This window comes from Talpa europaea (assembly GCF_964194135.1).
Source record: "Talpa europaea genome assembly, chromosome: 14".
Lineage (NCBI taxonomy): Eukaryota > Metazoa > Chordata > Mammalia > Eulipotyphla > Talpidae > Talpa > Talpa europaea.
In genome coordinates, this window is record NC_140082.1 from 51749936 (window position 1) to 51769287 (window position 19352).

The following is a 19352-nucleotide window of genomic DNA, read 5'->3' on the forward strand; positions in this document are numbered from 1 at the left end:
TTCAAAAATAGCAGAACTGGTGATAAGTTAACATCAATTCATGTGCACTTAAAAGTTATGGAAATACATAAAATAAAATTATATTCTCTGGCTAATCAACTCAAAATGGAAATTATAAAGTAAAAGGCATTGTTCTTTTGTGTTTAAAAAAGACTCAAGAAAGTGTATTTTTCCTAAGCTACAGAGAGAAACTTCCATGGTTCGTCATACAGAGATATTGTGTGATATGTGAGTAGTATCTTTGATACTGATAATAAAGACAAAAAGGAAATTCAGTGACTGTTAGTTAAGGCCTCCTTCATTGAGGTCTGTGGCATAATATCCAAGAAAATTCCAGCCAAAGCGGTTCTACCAACTGTCCTGTAATGTGGTCCACATGTGCAGATCATTATTTGGGCTTGATTCAAGAATAAAATTTAATGTGTTTAGAGAAGAAAGTGCAAGATTTTATTCTGGGACAAATCCATAAATTTAGATGGTATGTGCCACTGAAAAAGGACAGACTTGTATGGGTCATAGTTTCTGATCAAGTTTTATCTTTAAAATCAAAATTATTTTTGAAAATGGAAGTGAACTGAGAATGAAGAGAAGAAAAACTCTGTAATAGAAGCATTACAATTTAGAAAGTGCAAGTGACTACCTCTGAGAAGAGATAGAAACTAATGGATGTACCTTTTTTGCATACACATAGATAACATGACATTTGAATCTTAAGCCATCTCAGGATGAAATTGTTTAAAGATGACAGAATTTGCAAAAGCAAATTGACTTTTTTCTTTTCAACAAATTTCGCTGTGGGAGGATTGACTTCCTTTATACCTTCCTGAATCCCTTATAGCTATGTTCCTTCTGTTTAATGCAGATTCCACCCAGGCAAACCTTAGACAGAGAATATACTTGTCTCCATCTATACAAAAAAATAAATATATCATTCCCTTGAAAGGGTGAGCTCTTCAGGGAGTGTTTCTGGTTGATTTGAAATGAAATTCCAGCACATGCATACATACACCCTTACCCCAGGGGGTCAGTTTCCTGCCTTTCTCCCCACCACTGCCAGGTCCCTATATCATAACCCACCTCTTCCTCGCGCTTCTGGAAATATCTTTATAGGATTGTAAAGGGTTATATCTGGCCTTCATTTTCCTTACCATCTTGCCTCCTTCCAGTTTTTCTTCTCTTCATTCTCAGTTCGCTCCCATTTTCAAAAATAATTTTGTTTCCAAAAAAATATGATGAAATGATAGGATAAAGCACCCCCTCTGTCAAAGCAGTCCTTGGGCCCCTTCAGCCTTAGATAAAACTATTTCTTTTCATAGATGAGTAGAAGTATTAATTTTTTAAAGTTATGCTGAATTTAGTTATTAGTTAGGTTTCTATTTCCCACATGTATTTAACTAGTAAGTAATTGTGAAATTTTGACGCCCTTTTCTCTGAAACATAAAATGCCTAAGTGCTGAATTTTCTTAGCATGGAAAATGGGAGGATATAGAGGCACTTGTTAAATTTAAAAGCTGAGGATGCATTCATTTTAGTTTTTCATAGACAGTTTTATATGAGGAGTATTTACCCATGTTACATCACTGGGTAAATAAATAATGTACTCTGGGTTATATTGGGTTAGACATATTAACAAGAACTAATCTTGTTATCCAAAGTTGATTTGTTTCTAAAGTGATTCTGAAAGCCCAGAGTAATCAAAAGGAAAAAGAAAACTCTTTTATTACTGTTCTTGTGGCAGATCAAACTTGTTTAATTTTGTTTTTGTAATATAATACATCCCAGGGATATAAAAAAGTCAGCATTTCATTTTGTACATTCACACTTTTACAGCTGCTTGCAGGGTATGTGTAAAAATAACTTGACTACAAGTTCACTTTTTCTGGTAGATTCAGAAAACAAAATAGATTGATATTAAAGTATGCAAATGATTTAATAGAGATAACTTTAAAATATGTGAAATAAAGTCTTAGATAAACTTCATGTATATACAATGTGTTTAAAACCAAAAATAATTTTGTGAGGTTTTGAATTTATATCTAATTTAGTTGACAACTATGTCTGTAGATTTTTGCTTGATACTTACATCACATTAGCACAGAGTTTTAAAATTCCATAGTGTGAAATAAACTCATTCTGTTTGTTCAGACATTTTATGAAATCAGTTTTGGACATTTGGTGTTTTAGTTCTTCTACCTCAGTTTGACAAAATTAACTTTCTGATCACCAATCGGCAAATGTATGATGACAGGAATAGAAAACATGTGAGTCATGATTCCTAGAAAAAGCAGTTTCCTTTATGTAGCTGAAATGCATGACAACATTTTTTTAAAATTCTAATTTTTATGAATTATTTTATTTTATATAATTCTTACATCATTTTTCATTTTTGCATAATGTATGCATTTTCATTTTGGTCATATTCCCCATACAATTCCCACCCCCTTTTTCAGACTCTAATCCCTCTTCTTCTTCCCCCACCCCCCACTGTAGTGTGTCTCCAGTCTATAGTTGCTTGTTGATTTTGATTTTTACTTTATTGCAATTAGTCTTTTTCCTGGTCCGTTATTTAGGAATATTACTCAGCAATCAAAAAAATAAGCTCATGCAATTTGCACCAACATGGATGGAGCTAGAAGGGATCATGCTCAGTGAAATAAGCCAGAAAGAAAAAGAAAAATACCGGATGGTCTTGTTATAGAGCAACCCCGATATTAAACGGGTTCCTGGCTGTGGGTCCTCACCCGCGCGCTTTAAAGGGACTTATGAATACTCTACTACAGACACACACAAAAGGTTAATAAAAGGTTTATTTACAAGAGAAAAGGAAATAAGGAAAATGTACAACTCAGGGAGAAAATAGGGAAATAAAGTCTTTAATGTGTCCTAGCCGATCTGACGACCTGGAAACCCAAAGTCACTCTCAGAGCTGGCCTTACGCTGCAAGCTGGTTGAGAGCCAAAAATGGGGGATTCCCCAAAGCCCACGTGTCTGCCTTTTATATCCACCTGGCTGCTTAACCCCACCCTCAGGCCCCAGCCACCTTCCCTTTGGTGGTGATGGGATTTGGAGTTCCCAGTGTCTTTGGCTTTGACCTGGGGTGGGGGTGGAGTCCACAAAGCCTATATGGAATTAGCTTTGGGACATCCTTTTCCCCCTAACAGTCTCACTCATAGCAGGAATTTAGACAACATTTTTATATTATCCCAGAATATGTAAAACTACTTCATATATTGACCAAAAAAGATTACAAGGTGAAAATAGCAATACCTTCCTTACTTATTGCAATGATGACATTAAATACTAGGTACAAAATCTTATAAATAATGATCGTAAATAGTAAGCAAATAAATGATAGCTAATTATATTAGTATTGCAATTCTATGAGATGTTATTTTAAACCAAGAATTCAAATCAGAATTTTCTTCCACATAGAACCTAATTTTTTAAATGTTCTTCATGAGGTCTGAAAAGTTATGAATTGCAAGGCTTTTGTGACAATATTCCTTTCTGATGCTCCTTACTCCTCCTTACCTATTCCTTTGTTTTCTTGCTAGATGAGAACTGCATTTCTCTGCTCTCCTAGTCAATGTGAGGTCCAAAGCACCCTCCTTTCAGAATTCACGTTCTCCCAGTTTTAATCACTCATTGCCATACTCATCTTTCTTAAATATTTGCTGGCAGAAGTTTAGCTATCCCCTGTCTATGCTTATATTTAGCATCTAAAAACCATTGTGTCTTCTTTTCCCACCCCTCATCAGCATGCATGCTCTATTTCTGTCTGGTGTCCTCTTCCAGAGGACTTTATTTCCCATATTTAATGAACTTACTCTAATCTCCAGTTGGGATGGGGGGGGGGCACTGCTTCTCTTCTCTATTCCCCTCCCCAAAGTCATATAATAGTTGGCTGTAAAATAAGCATATATTCAATTTTGTGGGTTTATTTTCTGGTAATATGTCTAATGGTGACAAATTACTTGACATACTTCCCACTCAGTTGTTATGCCTGCATCCCCTCCCCTTGAGAAAGGCAGGTTCTGTAGTGCTCTGACCAACAGGATGGGCAGGATGTCAATTTCCAGCAATGTCAATGAAGCAGCTTCTGCTTCATTCCCAGGAGCTCTCGCTCTTGAAGCCTCAAGTCTCCAAAGTCTGACCACTGCAGTGTTCCTGTTTCTTTTTATTAATGAAGGACTGAAATGGGTTCCTCACCCTTAGCATATGTTATTTGACACTTTCCCTAAAACAGTGTTCTCCAAAATATGGTGTTAAAAGGTCATTTCTTGGGGCCTCCTGGTGGCACAAGGGGTTAAGACGCAACCGATGAAGCTATCTGCAGCCACTGCAGCACGAGTTCAATCCCCAACCAGGGAGCTACCCATATGGCACAGCAGACCTCTCCTGACTCACCTGCTGCTCCCCTCAGCAGTGTATTTCAGTCATTCTGCCTGTTCTGTTCCCTGCTCTGTTTCTGGTGAATCCTCTCACCCCCCACACCTCTGGCCTATACCCAGTTCTTGTATGTATAAATAAATCTTAAAAAAAAAAATCATTTCTTTGGGTGTAGGAAGTAAACATTATCATTTGCATTACTATGTATTTTTGCTAAATATTAAAAAATTTTGGTGCATCTTTTACCTAGTAATATGTAATGTTATGTGTGTATGTCTATGTATATGATGTATGTATAAAAATGTATCTATTTGAGGTATTGCATAAATATTTTAATAAAAAATATAATAAAACCTTGTTAGAAAGGTTCCAGATTCAGGAGCTTGTAAAAATTAAAATAGTGCAATTAAAAGAGCCTACCTGGTGGCACAGGGTTAAAGTCTCATCGCTGTCAAGCTATTGCCAGCCACTGAGGCATGAGTTCATTCCCCAGCCAGGGAGCTAACCCACATGGCACAGACCTCTCCTGTCTCACCCGCTGCTCCCCTCAGCAGTGTATTTCAGTCAGTCTGCCTGTCCTGCTCCCCACTCTGTCTCTGATGTGTCCTCTCACCCTCCCACTACTCTGGCCTGCACCCCAGTTCTTCTATGCATAAATAAAATAAAAATAAATCTTTAAAAAAAGGAAAAGAAAATAGCGCTGGACTTATATTCATATATTTGTACCTGTGTTTCCTAAAAGAAGAGTGATAATCACTTTGGATGCAATGATTTAAGTCCCTGAAATGTGGAGAACATGCAAATAAAAGGGAGGTGAGTCAAAGTCTCTCCTTTCAGAATCTTTGCCTCTGATTTGATTTATTTTCCCTAAATCTAATTGTTTCTTTAGGTGACCACATTTTCTCTTCAAATATTTCATAATAATATCAAAATTTAAAATGGAGTTTTGATATTTTCTAAATGTTCTTCCTATAGGCAGTGAACATGTCAATATCCAAAGCCCATGACAGGCCATCACGTCAAAGTGCTCCAGAGATATGTGGGAGGCATGACCCCTTCTCTCAGTTCCTCTCAGCATCTTAGTGAAAACTATGCTTCAGGCTCTGGAGGAAAAGGAGGTCACAAAGAACTTTCTGGGCTCATGTGACATCATTCAGGAAAAGGAAAAATCTGGAAATTACCTGAGACATTTATAGGTTGTTGGTCCCAAATACAGCATAGGATATGTGTAAAGAGAAATTCAAACTGAAGTAGGAAGGATGAACCTGGACTAGAGAGTAATCTTGAATGACAAGGTCTGGAGTGTCTGGACACAGGCACAGTGGTTTTGGACTTAGCCAAGCAGCTGATGGAGCAGATAGTGGTACCTACAGCGTCCCTTTGTGGAGGTCACACTTTTGTTTGTCATGTGTGACTTAGTCCTTGTCTTCTCTTCCATTGCCAAACTAGAAGATGTCTAAGTTAGGGGTTGCATTTTACACTCCCCAGTCTCCAAAGGTAACTTAGATTCAGGTCATGCTTAGTTATAATGTGTGCTTCCAAACCTAATACGAGAGCCAAAATATACTTCTAAGAATAATTTTTCACTTTCCATTCATTATTCTGCAGGATTTGTTATTTTACATTATAAATTACACCTCTATTCAAATTATATGGGTCTCTAAAAACCCCATAATATTGATAGGGGGGTGACATTAATGGGTACAAAAGAAATGGGGGAATGGAACTGAAGGAGAGGTGTCCATCAACTTCATCTGGTCAGTTTTTGGAGAATTTGCAAATTGGACTTCTATCCCTGTGCCTTTTCTAGTCACTCTCAAAAGTATTACAATCCAAAATAAATAATACAGCTTTAAAAATAATAAAGAATTGTTTGGCTGTTGTCTCTTTTAGGTGATTGAACATACTGCATTTTTCCTTCGGGTTATTTTTGTATTTTTTCTTCAAAATGGTACACTTAGCAATTAAAAAATGATGCTGTTATTTTAAGAACTCCCAAGGGATCTTGGGACTTTAAATGTAGGCTACATACCTGCAAAATGACTGCCAGTTTTTCTTTCCTTTTCTTTTTATAATTCTCTGTGATGACTGGGTCTCAGTGGTGGGTGATGGAGTACATGTCTTAGAGCTTGAATGCCTTTAGGTTTTGAGTAAGAGAAGACAACCCTTAAGAAATAAATGGAGTAGATTGCTGTGGCATTGGATATATTCTATAAGCTTTACTAATTGACTTTTTTTAAAAGTACGCAAGTGCAGTGTTAACACTAAGTACCACATGACCCTTTTAATGAGACAGCTTGAATCTTGGGTTAAAATGAGTTGTGATTAATGGCCTGCTCCCCTCCTAGTTAGGGGGTCAGATCACTTTTACTTTCTGTATTTCCCAGCATGTCAGCCTTAAAATATAATTCATCCCTTTCTCCACCAACTTTCCCTACCCCCCTCCCAATTTTATTCCAAGGAGAAAAGATGACAAAATGTGATCATTTGTCTCCTCAGAGTCTGAGGGTGTTAAAAAGTTCTGAGTGGTAAAACAGATGGAATTATGCTAAAAGCACATGGCCCTTATAATTTTTTTAAAAACTCCAAAACTTAGCTTAGTAATGGAATAGGCTTTTCTATTCTTGTGTAAGGCACAAAGAAGTCTCTGCTTCACCCTCTTCTGACTCACTGTTCCTGTGCCAGAGTGCAGCATCTCCCCTTGGATCATCTTGAGAAATGCTGACTTAATAGATTCGCAGTGCCATGTCTGAGAAAGTAGCCATGATTCCTGCTTTTATTGATAAGGGAAATATAAGGTATATCAAGTTATAAGAGTATTGCTAAGTTCTCGCTGAGCTTCTAACAGTGAAAAATAAGAAGTCTTCAGCTGCTTTCACCAATGGACTATATTTCTACCACTACAGAAATGGTAAATATATTTTTTCTCTACATAATGACTCAATATGTGCTAATTTTGAAGTATGGGGTTTCATCTTTGAAAACTTAAATTTGTTGAAGTTAATGTCTTACATTATATTTTTGGCAAAATGAGAATGATAGTTGCCAATCCTATATGAATGAAATTTGCTGTTTTAGGAGGAATTTTTGTTAGCTTCTCAAAGTACTAGTGAAATGTTTAAATTTTCTGCTTTAGGTGGTACTGTCAAGTATTTGGAGCCATACCATTTTACAGTTCAGCATTTGACATTGAAATTTAAAGCAGGGGATGTTGGATATCATTCCTATGGCTTTAACTTTGATTTTAATGTCATAATATGTTTCCATTTAATATGTTTTAAAAGACTATATTCACATGTACAAAAAAAAGAAAGAAAAAAAAAAGTATTGAAAGGATTCAATATGACCCTGTCACTTTGTGAACTCTATTCTTGGAGATTTCAAACACAAATTGCAAACCACAACACCCAATTGGTACATAAATACACTGTCATAGCAAGATTAGGAAAGATTAGACCAGGAGACCAAAATGAGCAGCCAACAACTGTGCACAGGGCCCATAAATTCACTAGCAGGTCATAATTAGTAAGTAATATCAACTTGCTAGTATCTTCCCACAGAAGAAAAAATTATACTTGGATTATAAATGCCAGCATTAATAAAAGAAGACAGAGGTCATTAGTTCCTTTGAGGGGAAGGTGTAAAGAGAAATGCACCTTAGATGAGGAGCTAAAAGTCTGTAATTTACATGTATCCGGCAGGGAAATCTGGGTAATTTATTCAAACTGGGTCTCAGAGTTTCCTCCCCTTATAACACTCCTATTTCAAAAGATTTTTGTTGAGAGTCAAATGTATGTTATAGTACTTTGCACTTTCCTGAGTGCTGCTACCTGGGATAGATCAGGCATCATCTCCTCCTTCCTCCCATGTCTTATAATGTAGTTTCTCATATCCATTTATTTTACATAGTTCTGTTAGTTTTACATAGTTATTGGTCTGTTAAAATATAAGCCCTTTAAGGTCTGTGTTTGAATCATTTTGGTATCCCAAGCTTCTGGTTCACTGAAATTTCTTACTAAATGTGTGATTGAAGGGCATTGTTTTCATAATTCCCACCACTTGAAAACCTTCAAGTTGGACATGAACTAAATTTGGTGTATGTGCTAGATACAAACCTTGGCACTTCCTAAGATTCCTTTTGATGACTAACTAAAGTAACTGTCTAAACTGAAGATTCCTTCTCTCCAAACCCACTGGACCATCAGCATTTCACTCTCAGAGAAATACTGTTTCCAATATTTTGTGGAAGCAAGCCAGATTTTTAAGAAATTCTTTTTCTAACAGTCCAAAGCAAAGGTATATATTCAGAATTACTTGAGATCTTAATGGAACTATCAGTAGGTTTTCATAAATACTACACCATCTTCTCAGACACTCCAAAGACTGGAGCAGTTGATCATATTCTTTCCCATAAACAACACCTGTTTCTGGCATATGCCCAGTCCTTGAACAGACTGTAATGTGAGTGAAAACCCAGAGCTGTGTGGCCATTGCATAATCCCCTAGTGCTCTCGCTGCTCCAGCCGAGACCTGTCTGTGCCATTCACTCTCTAGTGAATTGAATAATGGTCCAGGCACTTCCAGGTCCTATCCCTGCTACCTGTGTTTGTGACCTTATTTGGAAATAAGGTCTTTGAAGAGGTAATTAATGAAGGAGCTTGAGATGAGATTATCTCCCTTCAGCCAATGGTTGCCCTCCTTATAAAGGAAAGAAGATGATGATATTAAATATACAGACACCAAGAAGAAAGCAGAAGGTGATGTGAATGTGGAAGCAGAGAATGGTGGGATATAGCTGCAAGCCAAAGAATGCCAAAAGTTGACAACAGCCTCCCCAGTCTATAGGAGACACATGGAACAGAGTGTGTCTCACAACCTCCAAAAGGAACCAACTTTGCCAACACCTTGATTTCCAACTTTTGGCCGTGAGAGCTTTGAGAGACTATATTTCAGTTGTTTTAAGTTGCACAATTTGTAGTCATTTGTATAGAAGCCTGGCAAACTAATGAAGCTCTCTTCATGCTTTTAGAGTATTGTGCAAAAATGAAAAATGATGTAAGAATTATATAAAATAAAATATAAAAAAAGAATACCTAAGAACACAGTAAAATTAATAAATAGAGTAGATGCTAGACTGTGGGGTTTGACACAGCATTGCAGAGTGGCCCAGAGAAACAACCTCCAAGAATGTATTCTAGAAAGTATCCTAGAAAGTATCGTAGAGCACGAATTCTGACCAGCTGAAGACAGGAGCAGTCGGCCAGGAAACTTCCCTTTTCTTTTCTTTCCTTAGGACTATGCCACTATATGGTTTTTTGCATTTTTGCAGAGAAGCCTCAATGCCTGTCATGCTTGTTAAGCTACCTACAGTGCTTCTTCCCAGTTCATTGCAGAGGCCAGAGCAGAAAAGCAACACGTGACATTGTGTCTTCACTTTACCTCCTTTCCTCTCCACCACCACTATCCTGAATTGCACCTCATAAATAACTGTCAGAATTTAATAATTGCTTCAAGTTCTGCTTTGTAAATAACTTAGCTAAGAGAAAGTGTGTATTAAGTTCAAGAATTATGAGAAGGCTTTACTTTTTATCGAATTAACTTCTGAAAAATTCCTAGTGAAAATTCTTAGCGGAAGCAAGCTTAAGGGCTGAATTCGCAGTCTAGTATCAAATACATCCTTTATATAAACAATAATATTTCCCTGAATTATATTTAAAGGCTATATATTTTCTAATCTTTTAAATAGTCCTAAGGAATGAGCATAAATTCCGTGATTATATGAGATAATACAGTGAGTCATTCATTGCACTTTGAAGAATTTCAAAAGAACTTAAAACATTTATGACCCTAAATTTTTGTTTATTATTTTATTATTGCTGGCCATTCTTTTTCCCTAAGATTGGTAACAGGACCTCAGCTGAGTTGGGAGGGAGTGTTTAGCTGATAAGTGTGGGAGTAGCTGGGATGGATAATTAAAGCAACAAGCCCAAATGAAAGAGTTAAGCCTTTAATCACTGATCAAGATGGTATAAGCAAGACTCTACATCTGGAGAAAGTATCATTTTCCCATGTGGAACAGTGTTTCAGTTGAGAATCAGGTGGATGGGTACAAATGTCTCACCATGGAGGGAATCCTGTACAAAAAGAACCTTGAAATATGTGTGTGTATGTGTGTGTGTGTTTGGGGGATGGGAGAGGTATGAGCTTATTTAAAAGATAGGAGTGGAAAAACACTGGGTACTGAGTCAGTGTGGACAAAGGCACCTTCTGGGGGTTTCTCTCTCCCTTATGAAAAGAGGTCTTAGCAGAGGTATCTGAAGAAAACCTCTGCCCAAGGCATGACATAGGATTTAGAAATAAAGGTATCTTGACTTGTTATGCAAAGGTGTGTAAGATCCTGAGCTGCAAGGAGTTGGAGAGAGTTTGGGTGATGTGGAGAGGGTACTTTATCCCCTAACACCTGCCAGGTAAAACTTTTATAATTGGCTACAGTCAGTTCTTAAAAGTCACACATAGGTTAATTTAAAAAAAAATTATTGAGGTAGTATTGGTTTATAACATTGTGTAAGTTTTTGGTGTACAGCATTAGAGGTTAAATGTCTATATATACTACAAATCACTGTGAAGCTATCTGCAGCCACTGCAGCATGAGTTCGATCCCTGGCCAGGGAGCTAACCCACAGCAGATGGCACAGCAGACATCTCCTATCTTGCCCACCGCTTCCCTCAGCGGTGTATTTCTGTAGATCCGCCTGTTCTGCTCCCCACTGTCTCTGGTGAATCCTCTCACCCCTGCAACTCTGGCCTATACCCCAGTTCTTATATGCGTAAATAAATAAATATCAATCTTTAAAAAAAAAAATATAATGTTGGTACTGACTACACATAACACAAAAAATAAAATTAGTTTATTGTCTCACCAACTTAAATGTGAATCCAGGTCCATTAGATACTAATTTTAAATATGAAATTAATATAGGATATTTTGGGCCTCCCCTGGTGGTGCACTAGTTGAGCGCTGGGCTGTGAAGCTGCCCGCAGCCTCTGCAACACAGGTTCAATCCCCGGCCACCAGTGAGGGTCCCACATGGCGCGCAGACCTCTCCTGCTGAGCCTGCTGCTCCCCTCAGCAGTGTATTTCATCAATCTGCCTGTTCTGTTCCCCACTCTGACTCTGGTGAATTCTCTCACCCACCTGCACTTCTGACTGTACCCGGTGCTTGTGTAAACAAATAAATAAATCTTAAAAAATAAAAAAATTAGAAAATATATAGGATATTTTTATGAACTACAGAACATGACTATATTATTAAATAAAATGAAAAAAGCATATCATAAAAGAAAAAACACTAAGATTTTTAACTAAATTAAATTTAGTATATTCCAGTCAAGAAATTTTTATAAGACAGTGATAAGCAAGTTATAGTTTGGGGAAAATTGTCTGTAGTACACATAACCAACCATGGATTGATATCAGAATATTTAAAAGCTTCTTACACACAGCAGTAAAAAGCTACCCCACTAGAAAAATGGATAAAAGATAAGCTTAGGCAATATATAAATAAAGCAAATAAAAATCTCCAGAGGCATACATAGGATTTAGAAATAAATGCCTTGTGTTGCTAAAGCATATGTAAAAATTGTGTAATATTTATGTATTATGTATTTGTAGAAATTTTTAAAAAATACCTGGAAATGGGGCCTCCCCTGGTGGCACAGCAGTTGAGCGCTGGGCTACAAAGCTGCCCGCAGCCTCTGCAGTGCCGGTTCGATCCCCAGCCACCAGCGAGGGTCCCACATGGCACGTAGACCTCTCCTGCTGCGCCCGCTGCACCCCTCAGCAGTGTACTTCGTCAGTCTGTCTGTTCTGTTCCCTGCTCTGGCTCTGGTGAATCCTCTCACCCCCTCGTGCTTCTGACTGTACCCAGTGCTTGTATAAATAAATAAATAAATCTTAAAAAAAATACCTGGAAATGATAAATATCAATTTGAGAGTTTTGGTTACATTGAGGAGAGTGACCAAAAAGGAACTGTATCAGAATCTACATAGTCAATGCAAACCCTATCAAATGCCAATGGAATTTTTCATAGAAATAGAACAATCCTGAAATTGTATAGAATTATAAAAGGCTCTGAATAGCCAAAACATTTTGCAAATCATATATTTGATAAGAGCTTAATATAGAAAATGTATGAAAGAAATAGCAGCAGCACCAACTGATTAAAAAATGATCTATCTGGAGAGCCATTTTTTTCTAAAGAAGACAAATGGTCAATAGGTATGAGTAAAGAGGTTCCATATCACGAATGAACCAGGAAAATGCAAGTCAAAAATCACAATGAGATATCACCTGAAACACATTAGAATGGCTACAAGAAATTACAAGTGTTAGTGAGAATGTGAAGAAAGGCAACTCTTTGTATTATTGGTGGGAATGTAATTACTGCATCTACTGTGGCAAATGGTATGGAGCTTCCTCAAAAAAATGAAAAAAAGATACCACATTGAGCATTTCCACTTCTGGGTATCTATCCAAAGACTGAAAAGACCAACGCAAAAAGATATATGCATCCCCATGTTCATTGTAGCATTTCTTTATATCTGCCAATATATGGAAGCGACCTATGCATCCATTGGTGGATGGAGGGATAAAGAAAATATGATATAGGGGCCTCCCTGGTGGCTTAGGGGTTAGTCTCAGTGCTATCACTGTGACAGCCTGATTTTGATCCCTGGCCAGGGAGCTACCACAGCAGACCTCTCCTGTCTCACCCACTGCTCCCTCAGCAGTGTATTTCAGTCAGTCTCCCTGTTCTACTCCCCACTCTGTCTCTGGTGAATCCTCTCACCCCCTGCATCCATGGCCTGCACCCCAGTTCTTCTACACAAAAATAAATAAATAAAATCTTAAATCATTAATTAATAAATAAAATCTTAAAAAAAAAAAAGAGGGAAGAGGGAAGGAAGCACAATGGGTTATGGTGGTAGAATACGGGTGATTTGTGGTGGGTGCACTAGGATGGTAATACCGAATGAGGGTATCCAAGTATTACCTCTATTAAAAAAATAAACACTTAAAAAGTACAGACTTCCGTCTCTCCTTCTCTCCTTCTCTCTATTCCTCCCTCCCTCCCTTCCTCCTTCCCTTCTGCCTTTCTGTGTTTTATCTTGGTGAGAACACTTAACTGTCTTAGCAAATTTCAAGTTTATATGTGGAATCTAAAATAGTCAAACCCATAGTAGCAGAAAATAGTGGTTACCAGGAGTGATGAAAATAGAAAATAAATAAGTCAATGGGATGCATTGTACATCACGGTGACGGTAATTAATAATGCTCTGTTTTATATTTGAAAGTGTATCTTACAAGTTTTTAATACAATAAAATAATAATTTTGTAACTTATGCACAGTGATAATGTTAATAAGACTTTATGTGGTAATTATTTCACAATAGACACAAATATCTAATCATTAGGTTATACACCTAAAACTAATGGTAGATTATATATGAATTATGTCTAAATTAAAAAACAACAAAAAGTAAAGGTATTAGAGAGGGCTTCAGTGGAAGCCTTACTATTTTATTTCAAAAAACTGAAATAGGGCCTCCCTGGTGGTGCAGGGGGTTAAGCACAGCACTATGAAGCTATCCGCAGCCTCTGCAGCACAAGTTCAATCCCCAGCCAGGGAGCTATCCACATGGCACAGCAGACCTCTCCTGACTTAGCTGCTGCTCCCTTCAGCACTGTGTTTCAGTCAGCCTGTTCTGTTCCCTGCTCTGTCTCTGGTGAATCCTCTCACTACCTCCCCACCCCCTGCACCTTTGGCCTGTACCTCAGTTATTGTATGCATAAATAAAAATAAATCTTTAAAACAAAACCTGAAATAATCAAATACTAAGATTTGAAGAAGCAGTATATTAGGTAAAGAATTTTTAATGTTATGTACATAATATTATTACCTATGTCACACTGAAAAATAAAATAAAAATTAAATCATTATTCATATAAAGATAGATGATCTTATTTTAAAAGAAAGCAATTAAAGCAATGAGGTATCATTTTACTTGAGAAATAACCATTTTTTAAAAAATAGCTAGCAGAGATGCCTATTTCTCATGAACTTCATTGTGACTGTGAATTGGTAAAACCCTCCTGGAAATTACTGCGTTAGTTCTGTACCAGATACCTGTTGTCCTAGAATTGTTTCTACCTATAATTCTGTTGTAAATAGAGATGCAGTCTAAGATATATGAATAGCATGTATAATAAAACAGCAAAAAAAAGTGAAAAAAATGGCTGTTACATGTATATTGTAAACATGAGATTTTACATAGGTAATTTTGAAAAATAGTGTTTTGAAAATTAAAGTAATCAATGACAGTTTGGTCTCAGAGGGTGAGTTACTGCATGCAAAGAACCTAATACAAATAAGAAAAGCTCCATTTTCAAAAATTATCTAAAATTACCTTGGATAATCTAGATAGGTAGTATTAACTTTTTTGAAGGTCATAATCTGACATGATTTTATATCAGACCATAGTTATCAAACAAAAGAAATCAGACATCTAAATAGTGTGGTAATACACTGAAAATAGGATGATTGAATTGCTAAGTAAAATTAAGTTGGCAAAGCCGTGTGTAGTCTGGTCAAGAAGTAATTAAATTAAAACAAACAATCCATGTTGTGTCTATGAAGGACATAGATTAGTTAGACTATGGCATGAGGAAAAGGAGAGTTATCTGAGTAAAAATGAATTTCAAGTATTAATAGTTATATTGATAATGATTCAGTGATAAACCATGTAAACATTGTAAAATGATTACCCTGGTCAAACTATTTAACATATCATTACCTCAAATTTTTACCGTTTCATTTTTCCTTCCCCCTTTCATTTGTGTGTGTGTGTGTGCACTCGTGTGCTAAGAGCACTTACCTCTCTCAGCAAATTTCATGTTTATATGTGGAATCTGACATAGTCAAATTCATAGGAACAGAGAGTTGTGGTTAGCAAAAGCTGGGGAGGAAGAAATGGGAGAGGCTGGTGAAAGGGTACAAGTTTCAGTTAGGCAGGATAAACTGACCTTTAAAAGTATATTGACTGCATTTTCAAACTAATTTGCTCAATAATTTCTTCTTCAACCTTCAGATATTCTTTTAGGAAAAGTACCTGAAAATTTAAGGCAATCGGCTCCACTGTAAAGCTGAAAAGTATACAGAACATACTACCAAGCTATCAAAATGTTTGGAAGCAGAGGGGAAAATAGGATAATATTTCAGGAGGTGGAGGATCTAAAAGACTGCTCAGAGGACAGGATGACTGGTTTAGTTATTGAAATGTCAATGGAAGATCAGTAGGTTTTCCACCTGGAGATAGTCCAGGAAAGGTTAATCTGGACTTTGGGAACAATAGGTGCAAAGGCACTGGGTAAAGTACTATAGCAAAATCATAGAAGCCCACCTGATTCTGCAAAACTTTGTTTGACTTAGTATGGCTTTAGTTAAAACAAGGAGAGTCATGGACTATCATGGAGGACTATGGGTGCTTTGGTGGTAGAAGAGCTATGGTGACCACACTTGAGGGGTGAAATCCTATACTGTCAAAAAATTAACAAGATGTAAAACAATGACACTTAATAAGAAAGAACTATAAATGGAGTTTATATTTTAAAAACTACAAAAACAAAAATACCCCCACAAAACCGAAGGAGAAGAACAGATTAGGTTAGTGCTCCTTAGGTTAAAATTCTAACTCAATCACTTACAACCCTATATAAATTGAGCAAGTTATATAATCTCTCTGGGACTCACTTTCAAACTTTAAAATTGAGGCAAAGGTAGAGGTGCTCCCATAATGTTACAACAACTGAAGCAGTTACTACATAGAGAGCTCTTAGATAGATGCTTAGTGAATTGCCCCGCAACTAAGATGCAGAAAGTCTTAAGAGCCATTGCCACTGCCCTAACAATGAGAACAATCTAGATATGCCCAAAAATCAGTCTATTAAACCCACCCAAACCCATTTAACTGAGTGAACTGAAAATCCAGATAGTGAATAAAAGAGACTCCCCCTCTACTTCTCTCTAGATTTAAGAAACAACCAGAGGAAGTAGACTCTGCCATTGACAGATTAAGAAGGAGTCAGCTAAACTTTAATACTTTCCACATCTGCATGAAAGCTCATGTGGTGGTTTGGAACTCTGGCTACAGAATAACTCTGTATTACTCCATCAGCTCTTTCCTCTGGACCATCAGTGATTAGATAGTACCTTTGCAAGTACAAAGCTGAAGGCACAGATGGAAAACTTAGGGAAATCCTGGAAAGTTGAGGAGAAACCATCATAGAACTTTGGGCTTCATTGAGCACAAAGCAGAGGGGGAGCAGGAGAAATGAGAAGCCCCACTGGGAAGCACTCCAGATTTTACCAAGTGCAAGTAGCACAGGAGCAGAGATGCTGAGAGACATTCCCTGAGGCTCTGCAGGCCTCTAGTTCATGCACTGCAGATGCTGTGTCATGTTGCGCAGGACAAAAAGGGAGATCTTGATGTTCAGTATACCAAGAGTAGGAAGGAAAGTGAGTTACCCACTGAAACAAGAGCTGACATAAGGTTAGTAAGAGGAGAAAGATCTCCCTCCAGGTGGAAAGCTATAAGCAAAATTAAACATTAACTCAATTCTTTCTGAAGGAAACTGATTAATAAGAGGTATCTCTATTTAATGGAATATTATACAGCTATCAAATAGAATGCAGTAGATCTGTGTGTGCTGATCTGGAAAATTACATGACAAAATGTAAGTGGGAAAAGTCTTGTTGAATATAGTGAGAGTAGTTGATTTCCATGGGTATGTGTGTGTGCATGCCTGCATTTTTATACTTTTATACACAAACGCACACCAATATATTTGCACATAAAAAGACTAGCTCTGAGCACTACATAGAACTGCTCATAAGTTTTGAAGCTAATGACCAGTACTATAAAACTTTAGGGTTAGGATTGAAAGAAGAGACTTTCTGTTGTGTAAAAATTTTTATTAACTAGGATTTTTTTCCAATCTTAAGAAGCCAAGTTTTTAACAAAAGAAGACCTTGGCTCATTTCACTGTACTAACTTGGTGGAGAATTCACAGCAAGAGCGTATTCAGGGTGGAGGTGATTATTTATTCATTTATTTGTCTTTTCTTTATCCAGCATAATGCCTTGCCACCCAGCACTAGAAATTGCTGAACTTACAATGCGGAAAAGAATGTTGGTAGTGCTAAAGAGTAAAATTTCACTGATGTGTTGATTTAAGAGACAAATCAGAAATAAATAAGAACACTCAAAATAATATATAATGTAGGAAATAAATTTGAACAAAAACTTGATGTAAATATTTTGGGAGTTGAGACATGAGATAAAATCTCTATAGGCAAGGATGATACTGACCCAAATGGAGAAATAGAAGTGTCAAGATGTGTTAGTGAAATGGAGTCTTTTGGGGGAAATAATGAGCTAGGGAAGGTAGATTGGTACCATAATGTGGAGTGAAGTGGGAGTGTCATTGATGGGTTTTGACAAGTTATACCTCAGATATGACAGTGCGTTAGGAAGATTAATTGGATAAGAAGTTTTATCTTTGAAGCAAATTTTGAAGGCAGTTCTTCTTGCCATTGTGATTCTTTTTTTCATTTTTCTCTTCACCTTCTGTCCCCCACCTCACCCCCATTTTCTTATTCCACTTGCTTCCCTCCTTTCTTTTCCTGGACTTCTCCTGCCTGGACATGGCAGCAATAGCCAGGTGACACCAGAGTGCTTTCCTGAGCCTGTCCTGCTTGCTCATAGAACAAGCATTCTCTCACTCTGCTGTTGAATGTTTCATTCCTCTTGTTTTCAGGTCTTATTTTTTTTAGCCTCTGTCCACATGGACATGCAACTCTGTTGGGGAACACTATGGTTCTTTCAGGGAGAAAAACACCCCCCAGCCCTAAAGCAACCATACAAACAAAAAAACCAGTGTTCACTTTCTGTTTCACAAAGTAACAGGTATAACCCTGGAAAGGCACTCATCATACTTGAACTGCAGTTTCTTTTATTTGCAAAACAAGATAACCTTTCCCCCAGAATGCCCTTGTCATCCCCATTCATTCCCCCACCCTCCATTCACCTGATTAACACCTGCTCACCTTTTATATCTCAGCTTGGCGATCACTTTCTCTGGGAACCTTCTCTGACCTCCCAATACCCACGTTGCTCCTGCACAACCCTAAACTGTACGATTTTTTTTTTATTACACTGAGGTGCCATTGCTGCTTGTTTGCCTTCTCCACAGAGCTATAAATTTTGCTTAGTTTTATATCCTATCTATTATAGTCATCTTTTACAGCCAGTACCTAACTTAGTAGCTGAAATTTAGTAGCCTCTCAGTAAATATTTGTCAAGTGAGTGAACGAATAATGGGATATAAAAATACAGGGAGGCATTCCTTTATTGTTTTCATGAAAGTAAATTCCTCAGGACTCCTTTCACATCTTCCCCCCCCCCCCCGTATTTGTGTGATTTTAAAACATTGCATCCCATCCCCTGGAAGGCACTAACATTATTTGGGACTGTTTCATAATCAGGTTTATAAAAGGCACTATTTTAATCAAATGGATCTTTCAAGACTGCTCTCTTGTTTTGGTCTACTATCCTCTGAAAATAAATCTGAAAGGCACTAGGGGAATAATTTGAGGACACTTGGGTTAACACAGCAGTAATGAACAGACTCGATAAAGTATTTGAAAAGACCAGGATGTCACAGTGACTTGATACTACGTGTCTTGCACCTATTCCATGTCAACTCTATATTTTCTACATTCTGATTATTCTAAGCTTCATTATATAGGAAATTATAAAATATGCTAAGAAAAGGCTTAGAAATATTGTCCCAGTAGAAAAATGCTCTTCTCCAGAAGCTGGTAAGGAGCGCTCATTTTCGTGAG